Genomic DNA, 22,568 nt, shown 5'->3' with positions numbered 1-22,568 from the left:
GGTTGGGTATACTAATTTAAATTTTAAAATGAATCTTTTAAATTATGAAACAAACCGCCGTACTGAAGGTATAATTATGTCAGTCCTATTACCACATAAAACACCTATATAATATAAAACGCTGCAGAATTGGTTTAATAATACAATGTTTACACTACAGAGTTATAATACGTTTTAATAATTAGCAACAAGAAAAATGTCACCAAGATAGCATAAAAACCCGTTTTAACTGGTAGTGCGAACGTTGTATAACAATGTAATTTATCGAATAATTTCATTTGTTCAACCACTAATCGATCAAGAAATACTTAACCTTAAGATTGTTTACTTAAGTTCATTAGTACATTATTGAAAATTTAAATGGAAAATGAAATTTCATATTTCATGGAGAATCTGTATATTTCCGTTGGCGGGCGTGGGCTTCCTCATCACAGCTCTCAATATGGAACTATTCTTTTGAATATATTTTCTGGACAGACCAGCCTATTTTTACTAGATGGATCAGCCAAATAATGCCAATCACCTAGTGAGATACTTGATTAATTAATAGAGTACCGTTAAAAGACCTTCAATAAATTATGTTTTGATGGGGAGGGTATATAGCAAATTGTAACATATGAAAACAGGCGAGTGAACAAGAACGTGAGTCGATATGTGTGATAGATAGAATTCATTTGCACGCTCTTGAAAAAAGCTACATTTTTAATGTCACCGTGATCGTGTCCCTTTAATTTTTTCCCGAGCGAAGGCTCAGGTAAAAATGGGACTTTCTTCGCGGAAGATGTATTCGCAGAGGAAAGTACATCTGACACACAACGATATATGATCTACACCAAACAACTTAACGTTGTTGCTACGATTCCACCGATTAAAAACAATAATACCGCGGAAAGAACCCACAACAAAAATGGATTTAAAAAGACAACCGACTAATATTCAAACTATAATGAAATTGACCTCGAATTACGCAAGGATTTTGATTTCATGGAAAATGCTAAGTTCAGACCTTTACTCGGACAGGATAGACTGAAAGGTTTAGCTAGCGAGTTAGACCTTAGCCATCTAACAGAAGAAATGTTTCAACCAGTCAGAAACATGGTTGAAAACTATAATGACGTGTTCTTTTTAAACGGCGATAAACTAACGCACACTAATATCGCTATCCGCGAAATAGAAACGTCAACTAATATCCCCATCAACAAGAGACAATACCGATTTCCGGAGTCAACAAAGACCCAAATCGATGAACATATCGAAGAAATGGAGAAACAAGGCATCATCAAACCTAGTAGAAGTCCATGGAATGCACCGGTCCTTTGTGTGCCGAAGAAACCAGACGCTAATGGTAATAAAAAGTATCGAATCGTAGTAGACTTCCGTGCTCTAAACACGATTACAAAACAATTTGTATACCCGATACCACTAATTGATGAAATACTGGACAATGTGGGAGATAGTTGTTATTTCTCCTCTTTGGATTTGAAATCCGGATTTTATCAGGTGCCAATTCACCCACGGGACGCCGCTAAGACGGCATTCTCAACCCACAGAGGCCATTTTGAACTCACTAGAATGCCATTGGAACTTAAAAATAGCCCAGCAACATTCCAAAAACTAATGAACACAATTTTATATGGTTTAAAGGGTATCAAAGTCTTCGTATATTTGGACGATGTCATTGTGTTCGGTCGAACAGTAAAGGAACACAACGAAAACTTGGAGAGAATTTTGAAAGCTCTGAAGGAGCACAACCTCAAATTGGAGCCTGGGAAGTGTCATCTTCTCATGGAGAGATTGCAGTATCTTGGACATGTTATCTCGAAGGACGGAATCCGCCCCAATGGAGACAATGTGGAGGCAATCAAGAACATGAATAGACCAAAAACGGTGAAGGAAGTTAGATCCTTTCTTGGAACCGTAAATTTTTATGACAAATTCATTCGAGATATTGCCACAAGTAGCGTCTGGCTCAAATGGCACGTTCCCCATGTTGATCAAAGTTTGTGTGGAGTCCGGAATGCGAAAACGCATTCAACGAATTAAGATTACACTTAACTTCGGACACAATACTAGTAAGACCAAATTACGAAGACACGTTCGTAATTACTACGGATGCAAGCGACTTCGCAATAGGCGCTGTGCTCTCCAACGAAAAGTCAACAGATCGCCCAATTGCATACGCAAGTAGAGGACTGGTCGGTGCCGTGAGGCGCTACCACACGATTGAGAAAGAATTACTCGCTATTGTATGGGCAGTAGAATACTTTAAGCACTATATATTTGGACAACGATTCATAATATATACGGACCATCGTCCAATAATTTCAATATTGCATTTAAAAGAAACTTCTTCAACACTTACGAGATTACGGTTCAAACTACAAGGCCTTGAGTGCGACATCCGATATAAGCAAGGAAGAGAGAAAGTGGTTGCGGATTTTCTATCTCGCCTACCACAAAACAATGAAATGGACGACAAAAACAAAGAATCAGCTGTCCCGGTGTTAGTATTGACGCGAGCGCAAAAGTTAAGAAAATACGCCGAAACATCGAGAAATAGTCAAGCCGCCAGTGACGATTTTGACGTCATTGATATGAGTGTCGTGAACTCTGCATTTCTGCATGCTTTCGTGGTAACAGTTGTCAAGTGAATGTCGAACGAGTACTACGCTGTTTGTTTTATTCATCGAACCGTTGCTAACGCGTTGCCAACACGCACACATGAGTGAATGGTCTAACCGAAGATCGGCCGATTCACGGCTCTCATAAGTATATGTAAACCGTGATCCGAATCGTCTCGCGCATCCATATTGTATTATTTTTTCGCTTGCCCAATTCCTTTTTCCAAACGCATACACACTCGCAGGGAGCAGAGAGCGAACGATGGCTTCGAAACTCAGATAAACGATTACAACGATATCAAATGCAGGCATGTTGAATGTATTGGATTCCGCTCGTCTTTACGTTTGAATCATGCATGTAAACCAAAATGTTTTCTCTTTTCGATTTGTTTCATATACATAGACTCCATTTCCCACATTCTTCCCCTTACCTAACAAATATTGTTTCGATTGTGGTCGCTAATAAAACTAAACACGTTCATATTGTGTAAAACAGTCAAATAAGCAGAGTACATGCCAAACATATAACATATACATACACGGATGCCATTTCGATGTCCAATGGAGTGTGAACCATGAGTTTTCAAAAAAAATCTTGCATTGTTTGAAAACCACATTGATACCAATAACAGCGAATGACCCAAGTGGTAAAGGTTCAATAAAACAAACATCACTGACAAAGATTATTAAATGGATTACACATGAATATCACTTCGTTTCCAACAAATAGTTTTTTTTATTCAAACTATTTAATATGTTAATCATTTTCCATTGTCAATTGTACTATAAATTCACAAGTTGTTTTACATACAGATGTCACCCCACCTTACCGTCGGTAAACCTTAGTCATATTTTATATGCCGCTCTTCCGTCAGAAATTTGTATATTTTTTTCTCCTTCCATAAAAAAAACTGTTCCGTCGAAAACAATATTCCCATTTTTCAGCCGTCTTTCTGGACCAGCAAAGAAATCTATACTGCCTTTTCACCGACAAGATTGTAAAATTATAATTTGAACCGCCCTACCATTGGAAATCACTTTTTTTTCTCATTCTTCTCTGGCCTTCCGCCGAGGAGTTATCAAAGAAATCAACTGTCTGCCCTTTTTTCCTTTCTTACCAAAATCGTTTCTTTTCATTACCGTCATTCCAACAAAAAAAAACTGTGAAATACTTCAGAAATTTAATTACCGCCTTTTCTTTGCAAATCATTTTTTTTAATTAGTCTCCTCCGCCCTTCCAGCGTAGAGCTAGCAAGCTGTAATACTACGTTCACACTACAGAGTTAAAACATGTTATAATAATTAGCAGCAAGAAAAATGTCATCAAGATAGCGTTAAAACACGTTTTAACTCGCAGTGTGAACGTAGTATAAAACGACTCAAAAATTTCCATTGGAAAACATGTTTTTATCATTCCCTTCCGCCCTTCCGTCGGGGAGCTAACAGATATTAGATTTACCGACCTTCCGTCGGAAATCATGTTCTTTGTTAGTCTCCTCCGCCCTTCCGTCGGGGAGCTAACAAATTTGATTTACCGCCCTTCCGTCGGAAATCAAGTTTTTTTTGTTTTTAGTCTCCTCCGCCCTTCCGTTGGGGAACTAACAAACAAATTTGATTTACCGCCCTCCCGTCGGAAATCATCTTGTTAGTCTCCTCCGCCCTTCCGTCGGGGAGCTAACAGATATTAGATTTACTGCCCTTCCTTCGGAAATCATGTTCTTTTCAGTATCCTCCGCCCTTCCGTCGGGGAACTAGCAAACAAATTTGATACACCGTCCTTCCGTCGGAAATCATTTTTTTTCGCCCACCCGGGAGCTAGAAAACACATCTACACAACCATTTCACCGAACTTCCGTCGAAAACCTTGTCGTTCTCATTGTACCATCGAACTTTCACTTCAATTTAATTTTCTTACCTCTTTGGAGCGATTGCTGCGCCATTGTCGTGAACTCTGCATTTCTGCATGCTTTCGTGGTAACAGTTGTTGTGGTAACACACCATTTCATTATTATCGAGCAACATCTCCAACTAGCAAGAACATTCTCGAATGAACGCCAAATATTCCATTCGCGTACGATCATCACACACACAGCAATAGTAACAACAATAGCAGCAGCAGCGATACGCGCGGCAATGAATCATTCTCAGTAATCCTGAATGAACCAAATATACAATCGCCCGATGCGGAAAGGAGACGACGAACAATCGATGTGTGGCATGGCATCGCGGATGATCCATGCGTTTCTAGAATGTGTGGTGATTAATATAAATAGGCGCGCTCAGCGCACATCAGCAACCAGTTTTATTTCAACAAGTAAAGTGTTAAGTGCGATTAAAGTATTATTCCAACAAGTGAAGTGTGAAGTACAAGTGAAGAGTGAAAATAAAAGAGTAAAGTGTAAAGTGCAAACAGTGCTTTCCATTTTAATTAATCACATCCAGTAGCAAGTGGTTTTCCAACATACAGTCCGCTAAAGTTGTTTGTGGTTTTGCTTTGAGTGGTCCATCCAAGAGTTTTATTTGTCTGCGGACAAGTGTAAACATAGCCAGCCACCAACAGCAAGCTGCAAATTTCCCACACCAAGGGCCATCCCTAGGCCCAAACATTGGTCCTTCGAGCCGGATATTAGGTCCATCGTTCCTATTGCCACCGTGACTTCTGGTGTGATTACTGAGTGATTAGTGATAACCAGTGATAAACAGCCAAAATGCCGCCCAAGAGAACCCCAGTGAAAAATGCTGATGTTGATAGTGCTGAAGATGTCAGTGCGCTCATTCACTTCCGCGAAATGGCGCAAGCAAAAGTGTTCAGGATTGAATCCATATTGCAGAATGGCAAAGTGGAGCAAACCGAGCTCACTCTTCCACAAATCAAAACATTTGTGAAGAAGTTAGAAGCAGCTTACGCCCAATTCACTAGCAATCATCAGTGAATCATTGAAAGTATTCCTGCAGCTAAAAGAAAGGAACACAGTCAGTGCTATCTGCAATTTGAGGATCTTCACGACAGCGTATCCATTTTGCTCGAAACATGGCTCGAGGAAATTTCCAAGACACCAGTAGTTCTGCCACCCTCACAATTCATCGTTAATCAGCAGTCGGTGATTGTCCAACAGCCACTCCCACGTGCTATACCTACGTTCGATGGAAAATATGAGCACTGGGAGAGATTCAAGATGATGTTCCGGGATGTGGTGGATCAATCCAACGAATCCAACTGCATCAAACTGTATCATCTTGAAAAATCACTCATCGGAGATGCTGCAGGTATAATAGACCCAAAAACTATCAGCGATGGAAACTATGGGCGGGCATGGCAGCTGCTCGAGGAACGCTTCGAAGATAAAAGACGCATAGTTCATCTACACATTGGAGGTCTCATTAACACGAAGAAGTTGTCTAAGGGGAGCTACGATGAATTACGAACGCTCGTCGAGTCTTTTGTCAGCCATGTGGAGAACCTCAAATTTCTTGGCCAGGGTTTCTTTGGAGTTTCAGAGCAGATGCTGATTTATATACTGGCTAGAGCGCTGGATGATGAAACCAAAATACACTGGGAGTCAACAATCAAGCGTGGGGAACTGCCTACCTATGACGAAACCATTGCTTTCCTGAAACACCGTGTCTACGTACTAGAGCGATGCCAAAACCAACCACAACGCAACGAATTTTCCATCAAGCCACAGCATGTAAATCCCTTACCACAAACCACCAAGACATCATTCCATAGAGCCTACGCAGCTACAACACAGCCAAAACAAGGACCTCAGTGTGACTTCTGTGGGTGCAATCACTTTAATTTCAAGTGTCCGTCATTCAGAAACTTATCGATCAGCCAGCGTTTCGCAATGGTGAGGAGGAAACATATTTGTTTTAACTGCCTCCGAGTTGGACACCGATCGATACAATGCCACTTCACTAAGGCATGCTTCAAATGCAAAAAGAAACATCATACCATGTTGCACTATGAAACTCCGTTGCAGAATGTTGCGCCACAGGGAAGTTTTATAAGTCAACCAACAAGCTCGTCGATAGCACTCGAAACAACCCGCAGTGAACGATTTGGTAATGAGCCATCTTTGCACAAGCACTCCCAGTTACAGAAAACTCCTATGCTTCTTACGGCCATCGTCAATGTGCGAGATCGCAAAGGAGGAGTTATTTCTTGCCGCGCCTTGCTGGACAACGGTTCCACGGTAAATTTAATTTCTGAATCAATGGCGAACCGTTTAAGTCTGGAAAGAAAACCAATATGTATTCCTATTACTGGCATAGGAGACTCAAAAACGTACGCCAAAGACATAATTCTTGCAGAGGTTCAATCCAGAACCAGCAATTTCAGCATGGAGATAGAATGCTTGGTCGTTCCCAAAGTAACGGAAGTGATATATCTAATTGGCCAATACCAGCAGGTTTTCAAATGGCGGATCCACAGTTCCATACGCCCAACATGTTGATATACTCATCGGTGTATCCAAGTTCTTCCGTTTGCTAAAATCGGGATTTTTCCAAATGGCCGATGATCTTCCGGATCTTCGAGAGACCCATTTCGGATGGGTAGTCGCTGGAGATATAGGAAATTCATATTTGAGACACCCCAGCTCGAAGCTATCAATCCTTCCGATTGAGGACAACCGGTTTTCTAAGTATGAACATCCTAATAATTCTGGGAATCCATCCCAGCCCGGGGGAGTATGTTCGCGCCTCTGTTCAGCGTTAATCACTGCCAAGTAAAATTGTCCACACCATTTCATTATTATCGAGCAACATCTCCAACTAGCAAGAACATTCTCGAATGAACGCCAAATATTCCATTCGCGTACGATCATCACACACACAGCAATAGTAACAACAATAGCAGCAGCAGCGATACGCGCGGCAATGAATCATTCTCAGTAATCCTGAATGAACCAAATATACAATCGCCCGATGCGGAAAGGAGACGACGAACAATCGATGTGTGGCATGGCATCGCGGATGATCCATGCGTTTCTAGAATGTGTGGTGATTAATATAAATAAGCGCGCTCAGCGCACATCAGCAACCAGTTTTATTTCAACAAGTAAAGTGTTAAGTGCGATTAAAGTATTATTCCAACAAGTTAAGTGTGAAGTACAAGTGAAGAGTGAAAATAAAAGAGTAAAGTGTAAAGTGCAAACAGTGCTTTCCATTTTAATTAATCACATCCAGTAGCAAGTGGTTTTCCAACATACAGTCCGCTAAAGTTGTTTGTGGTTTTGCTTTGAGTGGTCCATCCAAGAGTTTTATTTGTCTGCGGACAAATGTAAACATAGCCAGCCACCAACATCAAGCTGCAAATTTCCCACACCAAGGGTCACCCCTAGGCCCAAACAAGATTGACAAACCGAGTCGGTTTTCATTTTAAAATAAGCTATAAGCAAGAATAATCTCACATACGACAAATTTTAAAGTGTAAAGTAAATAATTGAAAACAAACAGAAATCGAAATAATTGAATAAATATAGTAAATTAAAAATTGAGATTGAAGATAGCAAAAAAAAATTTAGTTCATTTATATTTTTAACACAATAATAATCTATAACAGTCAAATTATCAAAACGGTAGGACAAATAAGCAAAGCACGTCTATTGACGAAAAATATATTGACTAAAAATAGGAGATTTTGTATAAAGTGGAAGCAGAAGTCCATAGTAGTGTGTACCCTGTGGAGAAGGTAGACACGAGCACTACCCAACGCGTTCGACAAGGATGGATTAAGGTAGCATTGTTAGACTACCCAACGCGTTCGATAAGGATGGAACCAGTCGAAGGTGGTGACGGGAACGATTGAGGGACGCCGCAGAAGACAGCAAGAAACGGAAGCCAAACTGGCATGAAATGAGTATACGATGCTAGAAGGGAGAATAAGACGTAGGGAGTGAAGTCGGTAGAGCCAATATCCGGCTCACTCCAAAACACAAGCGAAAAGGCCACAGTCGGGACATCACAACCCGACTACGGTCGTATGATTAACGATAAAGTACTTCGGTCGGAATTCTATACTCTGACCGATGATACAGGAACAAGAAGCATGCCGCACAGTCGACACACTACAATTCGACTGATGCTTGGCCAATAAACACAAACTGCCCCAATCGGAACTACCATAACGCCCGGCTGCGGTGAATTACCAAACGAAGACATGACTGGAGAATATCAATAGGCCAGTCAGCCGCCCCGATAATGAGGCACTATACGCAGTCGGAACTACCAAAACCGACTTTGCGCCGAAAGAGAGCCACCGACATGTTAGACACTGGTGGTTGGACATCCCGAAGCAAGGCGGAAGGAAGGCACATTCAGAAACACCAAACTCTGACTGGTGCGAATATAAACGAAACATGAAGACAATATACCCCTAGGAGGATTCAGGACCAGAGGAGGTGCCCCGAAATCAAAGTCCCGAAAACCACTATCGACCCGAGAGGAAGCAGCCAGGCAACACACTGGTGAGAACACCGGTATAAGCATTGGACGAGCCGCGAGAAGGACAGCAGGGGTGCACACTAGGACCATCATAAGGTTAGGATATTGTTAAAAAGAAAAACCTATGACAGAAAATTGTAAATATTTTCGTTTTACTAATAGTAACAACACACATAAAGTTGTAATGGCAATCTTAGGAGTTTTTTTTTTTTTTTTTCATACGTTTATTTGACACGGCATTTGCAATAGCTTTTTACGCCAGTTTCTTTTTTTACATAGCACGTTACAAAAATCCTTAAGACTAATTTTAACTATACTAGTACTTTGTCTAAAACTAACACTGAAATCACTTTATTGTTTGCTTTTTTCCTTACATTGTTGTATTTCATACTGATCTAGTATTTTCGGGTGTATTTATTTACTTTTTTTCTGTTATTGTCTAAATTTAAAAACTAAATATTCTAGGACACTTTAATTGGTGAATGATTAGCCTTGGACGAGAGTATGAGGAGATGAATTTAATTAAATTTTGACAGACGCTGTTTTTAGAAAATGATAGATAAGTTCCATGTATAGAGGATCGCGATACGCCAGGATGTCTCTAACAGGAACATGGATTGGTCTTCCTCGGACTTGTAAAGAATCTACTAATTGTGATCTGGCTTCACGATATTCAGTGCAGGACCAAACAACATGCTCAATGTCATGGTAACCTTCTCCACAAGCACAATGATTACCCTCAGCGAGCCCAATACGACGGAGATGCGCATCTAAAGTATAATGATTGGACATGAGCCTAGACATCACACGGATGAAGTCCCGACTTACATTCAATCCTTTGAACCATGCCTTCGTTGATACTTTAGGGGTAATTGAGTGTAGCCATCGTCCCATATCTCCATTGTCCCAAGATGTTTGCCAACTAGCAAGTGTCCTCTGTCGAGAAGCGCTATAAAATTCATTGTAAGCGATGGGTCTTTCATATATTTCACCATCTAGTGCACCAATCTTGGCTAAATTATCAGCTTTCTCATTGCCCGCAATAGAGCAATGGGCGGGGAGCCACACTAGGGTAAATTTATAACATTTTCTTGTCAGGTTACTCAGAGATTCTCGTATCTTCCCCAAAAAGAATGGATCGTGATTATCAATCCTCTTTGAGCGTAGAGCTGCAATTGTGCTGAGACTATCAGTGAGGATAAAGTAATGGTTCGGGGGTAAAGTATTAATTATTTGCAAACTATAGTGAACTGCTGCTAGTTCCGCTATATAAACAGAGGCGGGTTCTGCAAGTTTGAGAGAAATTGAAAAATTATTGTTGAAAATACCGAAACCAGTGGCCTCACTGATTCGTGACCCATCAGTGTAAAACATTTTAAGGCAGTCTATGTGTTGATATTTACTTGTGAATATTTTAGGGATCTCCCGCGAGCGTAGATGATCCGGAATTCCACGAATCTCTGCTTGCATGGACGTGTCGAAGAATAAAGTGGATTCAGGAATATCTAGTATATTGACGTATGTGGGAACATACTTAGCAGGCGTTATTTCTTGTGACATGTGATTGAAATACACTGTCATGAATCTGGTTTGGGGTTGAAGCTCGACAAGTCTTTCAAAATTTTCAATTACCAGTGGGTTCATAACCTCACATCGAATAAGTAAACGAGAAGAGAGATCCCAGAATCGGTCTTTTAAAGGAAGAACTCCCGCTAGTACTTCAAGACTCATCGTATGGGTCGACTGCATGCAACCTAAGGCAATTCGTAAACAGCGATACTGTATCCGTTCCAGTTTAATAATGTGAGTGTTCGCAGCTGAACGGAAACAGATGCACCCATATTCCATTACTGAAAGTATTGTTGTTTGATACAATCTTATCATGTCACTTGGATGAGAACCCCACCATAATCCAGTTATTGTTCGCAGAAAATTTATCCTTTGTTGGCATTTCGTTATTAGATACCTAATGTGGCCTCCCCATGTGCCTTTAGAATCGAACCAAATTCCAAGGTATTTAAAAGTCAGGACTTGGGCTATCGTTCTACCAACCAACTGAAGCTGAAGCTGAGCTGGATCACGCTTCCTTGAAAAAACAACCAACTCTGTTTTCTCCGTAGAGAAATCGATGCCTAACTTCAAAGCCCAACTTGATAAATTATCCAAACTATCTTGCAGTGGTTGTTGTAAATTTAAGGCTTTTGGTCCTGTAACAGAAACCACGCCATCATCTGCAAGTTGCCTTAGAGTGCATGGGCTGACAATACAATTATCAATATCATTCACGTAAAAATTGTAGAGAAGGGGGCTTAAACAAGAACCTTGTGGGAGGCCCATGTAACTTATTCTGAATGTTGCCAAATCGCCATATGAAAAATGCATGTGCTTTTCTGACAATAAGTTGTATAAATAATTATTTAATATTGGTGAAAGACCACATTGATGTAGTTTCTCTGAGAGAACATCAATGGAGACTGAGTCGAATGCTCCTTTTATGTCTAAGAACACAGACGCCATTTGTACTTTTTTTGCGTAAGCTAGTTGGATTTCTGACGAAAGTAGCGCCAGACAATCATTCGTTCCCTTTCCCCTCCGAAAACCAAACTGGGTATCTGATAGCAAGCCGTTCGCCTCAACCCAATTGTCGAGACGTCGTAGGATAATTTTTTCCAACAATTTCCTGATGCAGGATAACATTGCAATCGGTCGATACGAGTTATGATCGGAGGCTGGTTTTCCCGGTTTTGGAATAGCGATAACTCTCACTTGTCTCCAGTCGTGCGGGACAATGTTCTGCTCAAGAAGCTTATTGAATAAATTCAACAAGCGTCTTTTTGCTAGGTCAGGCAGATTCTTCACCAAGTTGAATTTAATTCTGTCTAGTCCCGGAGCATTATTGTTGCATGAGAGGAGTGCAATTGAGAATTCCATCATTGTCAAAGGCGAATCTATGAAATCGTTACTTGTGGGAGCATCGCGAGTGATTTTCTGCGCAGGAGCAGAATCGGGACAAATTTTCTTGGCAAAATTAAATATCCAACGATTCGAAAAATCTTCGCTTTCATTAGTCACGTTTCGATTCCTCATTCTTCTGGCTGTGTTCCAAAGAGTACTCATTGATGTTTCTCTTGACAAGCCATTAACGAAGTGTCTCCAATAACTAGATTTTTTGGCACGACGTATACTGTCAAATTTGTTTTGCAATATGAAATAATTTTCAAAGTTCTCACGTATACCCCCTTTCTGTTTCATAATTTCTTTGTAGGCAACTTGTTTAGCTTCATATGCATCAGAGCACTCTTTGTCCCACCAAGGATTAGGGGGCCGTCTCTTTATTGTCATTCCAGGATTGCATTTCGTTTGGGCTTGTTCTGCTGCTTCAATAATTAAACCCGCCAGGAATTCATATTCTTCGGTAGGGGGTAGCTCTTCTGTCGAAGCAAGAGAAGTGGAAATTAATGTTTCGTATGTTTTCCAATCAATATTTCGTGTTAAGTCATAAGGAACATTGATTGAATTCGTAAGGCCTAATTCACTGTTAATTGAAACAACGATTGGCAAATGATCGCTACCGTGAGGATCAGGTACAACCTTCCACGTGCAATCTAACCGAAGTGATGTCGAGCACAGAGATAGATCTAATGCACTTGGACGTGCAGGAGGTCTGGGGATGCGTGTTGTTTTGCCAGTATTTAAAACTGTCATATTAAATTCGTCACAAACATTGTAAATCAAAGAGGATCGATTATCATTGTAGAGGGAACCCCACAATACTCCGTGCGAGTTGAAGTCTCCCAGTATCAGACGCGGAGCAGCCATGGATTCCACTACCTCAAAAATTTGACGTTGTCCAATTTGAACTTTGGGAGGTATATATATAGAAGCGATAGACATGTCTTTGCCTTTAATGTTCGTTTGGACAGCAACAGCCTCAATGCCCGCAAACAAGGGGATGTTAATTCTATAGAAAGAATAGCACTTTTTAATTCCTAGAAGCACTCCTCCATACGGGGTGTCTCGGTCTAGGCGAATAATGTTGAAATCATTTAAGTTGAAATTAATGTTTGAGGTAAGCCATGTTTCACATAGAGCAAAAGCATCGCATTTTAAATTATGCAGTAAAATTTTTAAGGAATCAATTTTAGGTATGATACTTCTGCAATTCCACTGTAAAACAGTGATGGAATCTTTCATTGGAGGAGGTGAATTACCCATTGAAAGATACAATCGCTGCAAGGATGGGCCATTGAGCAATCAGCTGCTCTAAAAATGTTCTAATTGTTGGGAGGAAAGCTGAAAGTATACTCTTTAGTGGTTCAGAAATATTGAATGCTTTAAAAATCCAATCAACAATTTCAGAAAATTTCAATAATCCTACCCCCGGCTGAGGCTCAGAGGTAGTCGAAATTTTATTATTTCCAGTAATGGTGTTCTGTTTGGATTGTACGTTCCCAAAACCGGGCGGAATTGATTTCGGTTTTGAATCGGAATTTTTCGGTTTTGGGCGCAGTTTATCTATTGGTGGAGAAATTTTAAGGCCCTTTCTTGGCAGCTTGGGAAAAGAAGACTGTTTTCTTTTTCTGGAATTTCCGGGTAAAACAAATGATGTACCTTCGCACGCTCCGTCAGAGTCAGACTGTTCCGAAAATAGAGATGCGTAAGTGTTTTCTAAGAAGATGGGTTTAGGGGTAGCATTTTTCAACATTTCTGCATAGGAGCGCTTAGACCTCTCCTTCAAGGATCGTTTAATTTTATCCTCACGCAATTTATAAATGGGGCATGCAGGGAGCTCATGTGAGTTTTCTCCGCACATTAAACATTTTTCTGAATTTTCATTGCATGTATCCTCTTGATGAGAACCCCCACATTTGCCACACCGTGCCTTATTGGAACAGTAAGTGGCTGTGTGGCCAAGCTGTTTGCAATTAAGGCAATTCATTACACGAGGGATAAAAAGGCGAACAGGGAGACGAATCTTATCGATAATGACATAGTTGGGCAGCGCAGACCCAGCGAAAGTCACTCGAAATGAGTCAGACAGTCGATAAACTTTTTTATCTCCTTCGTGTGATACTGAATGCAATTGCTTGCATTCAAGTATTTTTACGTCTTTAAGTATGGTGTCTTTGAAACGACCAACCCCATGCTTAACTAAGTCATCAACAGTCAAACTCGATTCTGTGATGACCCCATCAATTTCAATTTCCTTTGAAGGAATATACGCTCTATACTCACGCGTAAAAAGCTCGCAAGAAGCAATTGCATTGGCTTGTTTGAGACTACCAACGACAATGCGTATTTTATCTTTATTGACTTTGACGATCACTTTTACATCCGAGAATCGCGAAGTCAAATCTTTAGAAATTTGAATAATATTTAGCGCCTTTACTTTACGCCTAATAAATACAATCCATGGTCCCGTTGACGACTCTGGGTAAATTTTAATTCTAGTCGGATTTACATTTTCAGCATAAGGCTTAGGGGGAGGGTCTGGTACTCGTTCTCCCATCTCTTCATCCATTTTACCTAGCAAGAAAAACTATCACAAAAAGGAATGAAAAATATACCTGTTATACCTGTAGAACACACCTCATGTGTTACGTTGTAAACTCGGTGCCCGTTGTTTGACAATGTGACACTTGCTGTCCTTCTTCGTCGCGTTGCTTCTTCAGTAGAGAAATAGTCCTACCTGCAACACTTCAAAACTCTCTCCGATTAAGCTGCTCGTCGGTATCACCACCACAAGCGCGCTCTCTCCGTTTCCACCACCTCGGTAGACAAATGTGGCTACCTGTGGCTTGCTGCGAAAATCCCACTGTCGATGCGGCACTTTTCGGTGCCACTTGTTTTCCTTATTCGTCGTACCACTTCTGCGGTAGACAAATAGAGCAAATGGGTCTACCTGTGACGCTTCCCTCTCGTCGATTAGAATTGCCCGACGACACCAATACACTATATATTTTTTTCTGTGTGTACAGGCACGATCACTGTCGATTTCTGCCACCGCGGTAGGCAAATTCGTCTACCCGCGGTTTGCTGTCAAACACCACTTGTCGAGGATGCCGTTGACCACGCCTCCGACGTATCAACTGTCGACTCACACTTAACAAACTGGTCTCTCTCTCTCCCACAATAACGCATACAGCGTCTCGCACTCCGTCACTCTCTCGAGAACAAAACCTTCCACCTGGAGGCACAACCGTCTCGGTCGGTTGCAAAAACTGTTATGAATCTTAGGAGTTAGGACACAAAAGACTTTTTGACACAAATTTTATATATAACCCGCGCAATTGTTGTGGGGTTAAGCAAGATAGGGAAGCAGGAAAACAAGCCTGCCAGCGAGTTGATAAGTGCATTTTTCCAATCAAGCTCTGGAGGCGGGAAGATCACATTACTGTAAAGCAAATATAGTGATTACGACACTTATAATTCTAAATTAAAGAATATTGTAACAAGTGGGCATTTTAACATCAATTACGCTTATCGCAGTTCGTAGGATTAGCAGTGATACAACTAATAAAGTAACTAATAAAGTAATTCACGTGTGAGGTCATAAGAAACATTGATTGGTTCCGAAGGTCTTGAACGAGTGGTGATTGCAATTACAATCGGCAGGTGGTCACTACCGTGGGGATCAGATATTACCTTCCACTTGCAATCTAACCGTAGTGATGTCGAGCATGAGATATGTCCAGTGCACTTGCTTGCGCTGGTGGTCTAGGAATCCGTGTCATTTCCCCTGTGTTCAGAATTGTCATATTGAAGTTATCACAAAGGTCTTGAATTGTCGAGGATCGATTATCGTCGTACTGACATCCCCACTCTGTACCGTCAGAGATAAAGTCTCCAAGAAGCAGGCGGGCGTGGGAAGGTGTTCAATTACGTTAGAGAGTCTTCGATATCCCATCATGGCTCTAAGAGGAATGTAAATAGAAGCAATGCAAAGTTATTTGCCTTTGATTGTTGTTTGACAAGCGACAACTTCAATGCCTGGCGTCGAAGGGAGATTGATTCGATTGAAGGAGTAGCACTTTTTGATCCCTAAAAGTACCCCTACATATGAGTCTTCTCGATTCAAGCGGATAATGTTAAAATCGTGGAAGTTGAGATTTATATTAGAAGTAAGCCATGTTTTACACAGGGAAAAGGCATCACAATTATTGTAATCTAGCAAGTGTTTTAATGATTCAATTTTGGGGATAATACTTCAGCAGTTCCACTGTAAAACAGTGATCAGATCCGTGATTCCGTTTTATAAGTTAGCCATCGAAGGATACGATTGCTGCAAGGAGGGGCCATTGTTCAGTCAATTGTTTTAAAAATGTTCTTACTGTTGGTAGAATAGCAACCAGCAAGCTTTTCAGAGGATCGGTAATGTTGAAAGCTGTGAATATCCAGTCCACAATGTCAAAGAGAATTTAAGGAATCCCGTTTTAGGTTGAGTTTCAGACTGTGAAATGGTAGCACTTGGGATTTTTGGTGCCACGGGGAGTGCTGGGAACTCCTGGTTATATCTCAATTTCCCAAAACCGGGAGGTATTATGGTCGGATTTGTGGCAGCACTTCCAGTTGATGATTTTGTACCCTTGTTTGGGACAACCTAGGACCCTTACGAGGAAGTTGAGGTGAGTTTTGATTAGGTCTTTTCCTAGAGTTTCCAAGCAGAGCTAAAGAATTCCCCTCGCAAGGGTCGTTAGAGGCCTTATCGTCAGTTGGCAAGAGAACAAATGGGTTTTCGGAGATAAGTGGAACAGCTCGTTTAAGCATTTCTGCGTAAGAGCGTCTGGAGCGATCTTTGGCGGATCGCTTCAGTTTATCTGCGCGAAGTTTGTACGTTGGGTATGTCAAAAGTTCCTGCGGGCTTACTGCAAGTATCATCCGCATGGCGTTCCCCACATTTACCGCACCGTTGCTTATTGCTACAGTAGGTGGCCGTGTGACCTAGCTGCTTGCAATTGGAACAATTCATGACCCGCTGTACACACAGACGCACAGGTAGACGAGATCCTCCCACTTCAACGTAGCTCGGAACTGCAGATCCGGCGAAGGTTACGCGAAACGAGTCTAATGGATAATAATTCCCATCTTCGATGGACTTTGAGTGCAATTGCTTGCACTCCAAAATCTTAACTGATTGAAGGTTAGGGTCCTTAAAGCGACCAACCCCATCATTCATCAGATCATAGACAGATAGACCCGCATCACTTACCACACATCACGAGAAGGAATGTAGACGCGATACTCCAGCGTACAGAGGCTATTGCTAACGATACCATTGGCCTGTTTCAAGCCAGTAACGACTACGCGTAGTTTATCTGACTGAACCTTTTTAATCTCGGTTACGGCCGAGTAACGTTTTGTCAGCTCCCGTGCTACAGTTATGCTGTTTAACGGTTTATTTTTGGGCCGAAAGTATACCACCCAAGGACCAGCGGATCCATCCTGGTAAACCTTGACTCGGGGGGCTGTGAGACATTGGGGAAAAGTGAGGGAAGTGGATCGCCCATAACATCATCTGTCTCCGAATCAGATACACGTTCCTCTTCCCCATAATATTCGTCTTCGGAGGGTGATCCTTCTCTTTGTTCCATTTTGTTGCGGGAGCAACACGCTCGACCGCACTATTTAACTTAAATCAAAATAAAAAAGCAAAAACAATAATAAAAAACCTGTTTTAATCCACCTAGAGGTGCAATTGTGCCTTTCTCATTTCTCCAAACTATGATTTAATAGCTGGTTCGTACAATATAACTTTATGGAAATGTCTTTCATTCTTATTACACTTGGTAAGTATATATAAGAGCACCTTTTTGCATTCATCACGGTATCGGTTTGAATCGGAGTTTTCTATGTGATCGACCTCCACAACCCGTAACTCCGGTGCTGGAAGTCGGATGGAGATGGAATTTAATATCAGTTTCTGGGGACGCAACACCTTTCATTTGAGACTAAGTTGAGCAAATCTAGCCATTTTCGAGAAACCAATATAACCGTTATTCTGACTTTGGATGCTTCCGGATCCGTCGATGGTGGCCAGTGTGGCCAAAGAGACTTTGAATGACTGTTGGAGACCTAGATCTACAAATTCAACAGTTGTGTTTACATTTTGGAAAAAAAATCACCTTTTTACATTCATCGCAGAATTCGTTAGAATCGGGATTTGCTGCGTGATCGTACGTATCACCCTGTAATTCAGGAACCAGAACTCGGATCCACACAAAATTCAACAGCAGCTGATGGACCTTTCATTTAAAATTAAGTTTGTCAAAATCGGTTCAGAAAATTCCGAGAAACCGATTTGGAAAAATCAACAAATTTTGTTTTGTAACCATACTCTTCAACTCGTAATTCGGAACAAGATGTCGGTTGAAAATGAAATTCAATAGCAACCTATGGGAATATTATACCTTTCATTTGAATCTTAGTTTGTAAAAATCAGTTCAGCCATCTCCGAGTAACCGATGGGGACATTTTGTTAACAAATCCGCACATACACACACATACATACACACATACACATACACACATACATACATACACACATACATACACACAGATATTTTGCGATCTCGGCGAACTGAGTCGAATGTTATATGAGACTCGGCCCTCCGGGCCTCGGTTAGAAAGTCGGTTTTTGGAGCAATTGCATAACCTTTCTATATAAAAAAGGCAAAAGAATAATATTTAATTAGCTTTATAAGCATGAGTTCAATGTTATATTCATGTGATTATTATTTGCAAAGGTTGGTGGAATGCGTTTGAACGTGTAGGGAATGGGGGTTTAGTAGAGTGGGTGTGGAGGATGCGTCAGAAATCCTTCATCTTATTTCGGTATACGGGGTGTATGAAGGAAATCTGGGCGTGAGGGTGATCCAAGAAGAGGGGAGTGATGAAGGAGGGAGGTGTAAGGGCAAGGTGGGGAAGGGGCGGCTACGCAATACTCAACTGCATATTTTGCCTTCCATTTGAGACTTGGTTTGAGAAAATCGGTTCAGTCATCACCGATGAACCGATGTGACTTTAATTGTGGAATATGCCCGGAATTCCGGACTTCCGGAATCGTCGATAGTGGACAATATATTCAAAGAATGTTTGATTGGCAATCAGTGATCTAGATCTACGATTAGAAGTAATTTGGTGACCATTTCAATAGTTTTTAGCCTCTGAGGTATTACGATTGTACCGATTTATATGGGAAATTCCAGTGTATCCTTACTAACACCCCTGTAACTCCGGAAGCAAGAGTCAGAACCGAATGAAATTCAGCAGCAGTCAATGGCATTACTGTATCCTTCATTGGAAATTAAGTTCGTAAAAATCGGTAGAGAATTCGTTGTGGAATGGGTGTGATATTAGCTTAGGAACTTGGCGGGTTCCCCGAGGGCGTCATGAACCGTCATAGGTGGCCAATGTGGTCAAAGCTGCTTTGATTGATCATCCAGACCCGCAAACTAGAGTAATGTTACATCAATTTTAATATGTTTTACATCATTTGAACATCATGGTGGTACCAGTTTATATGGGAATTTGCTGTGTGACCGCACTCTTCAACCCGTAACTCCGGAACCGGAAGTCGGATCAACTAAAAATTCAATAGCAGCTTATGGGAGCGTTATACCTTTCAGATGAAACTAAGTTTGCGAAAATCGGTTCAGCCATCTCTGAGAAAATTGTGTGAGTTTAAATGACACACACACACATACACACACACATACACACACACACACATACATACACACACAGACATTTGCCGATCTCGACGAACTGAATCGAATGGTGTATGATACTCGGCCCTCCGGGCCTCGGTTAAAAAGTCGATTTTTACAGTGATTGCATAGCCTTTCTTTATATGAGAAAGGCAAAAATCGATGAGAAAAGTAAAAAACCAAACACTTCACCAGTTGGTTCTTGACGAGCTGGTAGGTGAATTGATCCTTCGTTTCTTTTATCCGCCACCTGCGTGACATTCACGCGGGTGACGGATAACCGAACTACACTGCACTACTTGACACAATTTAACGTTTATAATGTTTATACTCCAGACCTTGCTGGGATAAACACCTTCACCGATTTCGCCTATCTCAAGGTAATGTTACAACAAAACAACGCGCATGTGTAAACTGGAAGGGCGCTCGATTACGAAAGATTTTTTTATCCATTTCACAACCTCTCGATGAGGTTATGCAGTGGATATTTTTTTCGATTATAACGTATGCGGAATGAAATTTCGATCGATACGTATAAGATGTATCATCGTCCAGTATGGGACGAGAAAGTTTTTGTAAAGAATTGGGTGTAAAGCTCATTAGCATGGATATTGTTGTGATGTTTTGCTTAAACACGATTGGGTAACTTTTTTACACAGCAAAAAACTTTACTCATTTTATGTATTCAAATTGTCCATTTATGGAAATTATTCGAGCTGTCAAAAAATGGGTACTTTTTTTCTAACAATGGGTACTTTTTATCCATTTCACAAGCTCTCGATGAGGTAATGCCAGTGGATATTTTTTTCGATTATAGTTAGAGGTTTTAACCTTAAGGTCATTCGCCTCTTCGGGTTAGAAAAGCCTGTTATGAAAAATCTCTAACCCTATGTGCGGGATCGTGACTCGAACCCAGGTGCGCTGCGTATAAGGCAATCGATTTACCAACTACGCTACGACCATCCCTAGCCAATGGATATATTGATCCTGATAATGGGTGAAAAATCCTTTAAGAATAATTTCAAGCGAATTAACCTGCAAATTGTGGATCGTAGCGGAACTGCAAATTATCGGCTCGTAGCCGAAACCGTGCCGGAATCGGAACGTTTCGGCAATGCTCCGAAAACAACGGCAGTTTAAACCCCTGGGAATGTTGCAAATATGCAAAATTGCAGTACCGCAATTTTGACTGCTTTAGAAGCCAACAAAAATATTTTGACAAGTGACAGGCTTTATTTAGTTTTATGGCTTTGGAACAGAATCCCTATCGAGATTCGTATATTTTCATGAGAGGAAAATATGTAATGTTAAATGTATGTTTTATAATGTCTTTTTATTAAATTCAGAATAATTTTATTTTTAATATTTTTCATTATAGGGCGATTTTCATGAATGGGAATTTTTTGCGCATTTTGTTGTAACTTTTCTGCGAAAAATAATGGATAAAACGTACCCAGGTTAACGTACAAGGTCTGTACTCATTATTGAGTACAAGATCTTTACCCATTAAGACGGTTATTCCACTTTTATTGAAACTGGGTAGTTCGCAAATGAGTACTTGATTTTATAAGTGTATTTTGTACCCCTTCAGTCAACGCATAGGTTTCACTTCTCGTGCATACAATTTTGATTTTCCATCATTGCAAGTTTCAATTTGAAATGTTTCTCAATAACTGCTACGACCTTTGTCGGGACCATACTTTCCACGCAGAAAAAATTAGCATATTTAATCCAAAAATATGTATTATCGAATCCAATCATCATGTTTATCACTTTAACGCACAAAATTATTGGCTTGAAAATATTTTTAATAGAACAACAATTAATTTTTGCTTTCAATAAAAACATTTTCAATTTCAATAATTTTCGTTTAATTTCAATAAAAAAAGGTTAAAAAAGCGAACGATATTTTTTTAATGAAACAATAAATAAATTTTATTGATTCAATAAATAAATTTGTCTCCCGACCAATAATTTTATTTATTGATTTTAATCCATATTTTTGTTGAGCCTACAAATCTTTTTTCTGCGTGTTGAATTCGTTTCGTTTCTACAGTTAAAAGTCGGTCAAATGTTTCTACAGGTAAAGGTCGGTCAAATGTTACGAACTAAGCACGGTACGCTTCGGCAGTTTTAACGTTTTTGCAGAATCGCATACCGACAACGTTGTATACAATGGGTTTTGTTCTCCAAGTTGAAACAAAAAAGTATCCCAGTAAAAAACATGCAGGATTGTTCTAATCAACTGTCTACTGTCTTGGGAGCAGCCTAACAAATCTCTACTATAATATGTACCACATTATCAGATAACTGATTGAAATATTCAATGAAAAGTTACAATACAATCAAATCAAGAACCTATTTTACAACTTCCGCGCCATATGAACACGGTTGAAGTTTTTGGGCCTAACCGAATAATTTCGAGAACACACATTTTTAAATGATAAATAGTCGCTTAAATATTCCAAAAATGCACACACATATATATATATATATATATATATATATATATATATATATATATATATATATATATATATATATATATATATATATATATATATATATATATATATATATATATATATATATATATATATATATATATATATATATATATATATATATATATATATATATATATATATATATATATATATATATATATATATATATATATATATATATATATATATATATATATATATATATATATATATAATTGTCCAATAGTTATTATTTGCATCTTAACTTGAAATCTTCAACCAATGTTTTGATTCATCGATAATTACGC

At 40.0% G+C, this 22,568-nt stretch overlaps 1 protein-coding gene across 1 annotated transcript in view; it reads right to left on the bottom strand.

Moving 5' to 3' along the window:
• Window positions 1-22,568, bottom strand: part of LOC131678626 (regulating synaptic membrane exocytosis protein 2) — a 978,270-nt gene that overhangs the window by 658,311 nt on the left and 297,391 nt on the right. The gene's annotated exons all lie outside the window — the stretch shown is intronic.

Source organism: Topomyia yanbarensis, chromosome 2, assembly GCF_030247195.1.
Source record: "Topomyia yanbarensis strain Yona2022 chromosome 2, ASM3024719v1, whole genome shotgun sequence".
NCBI lineage: Eukaryota > Metazoa > Arthropoda > Insecta > Diptera > Culicidae > Topomyia > Topomyia yanbarensis.
The sequence above is the reverse complement of the archived record's forward strand: the minus strand, read 5'-3'. Positions and strand labels throughout refer to the sequence as shown.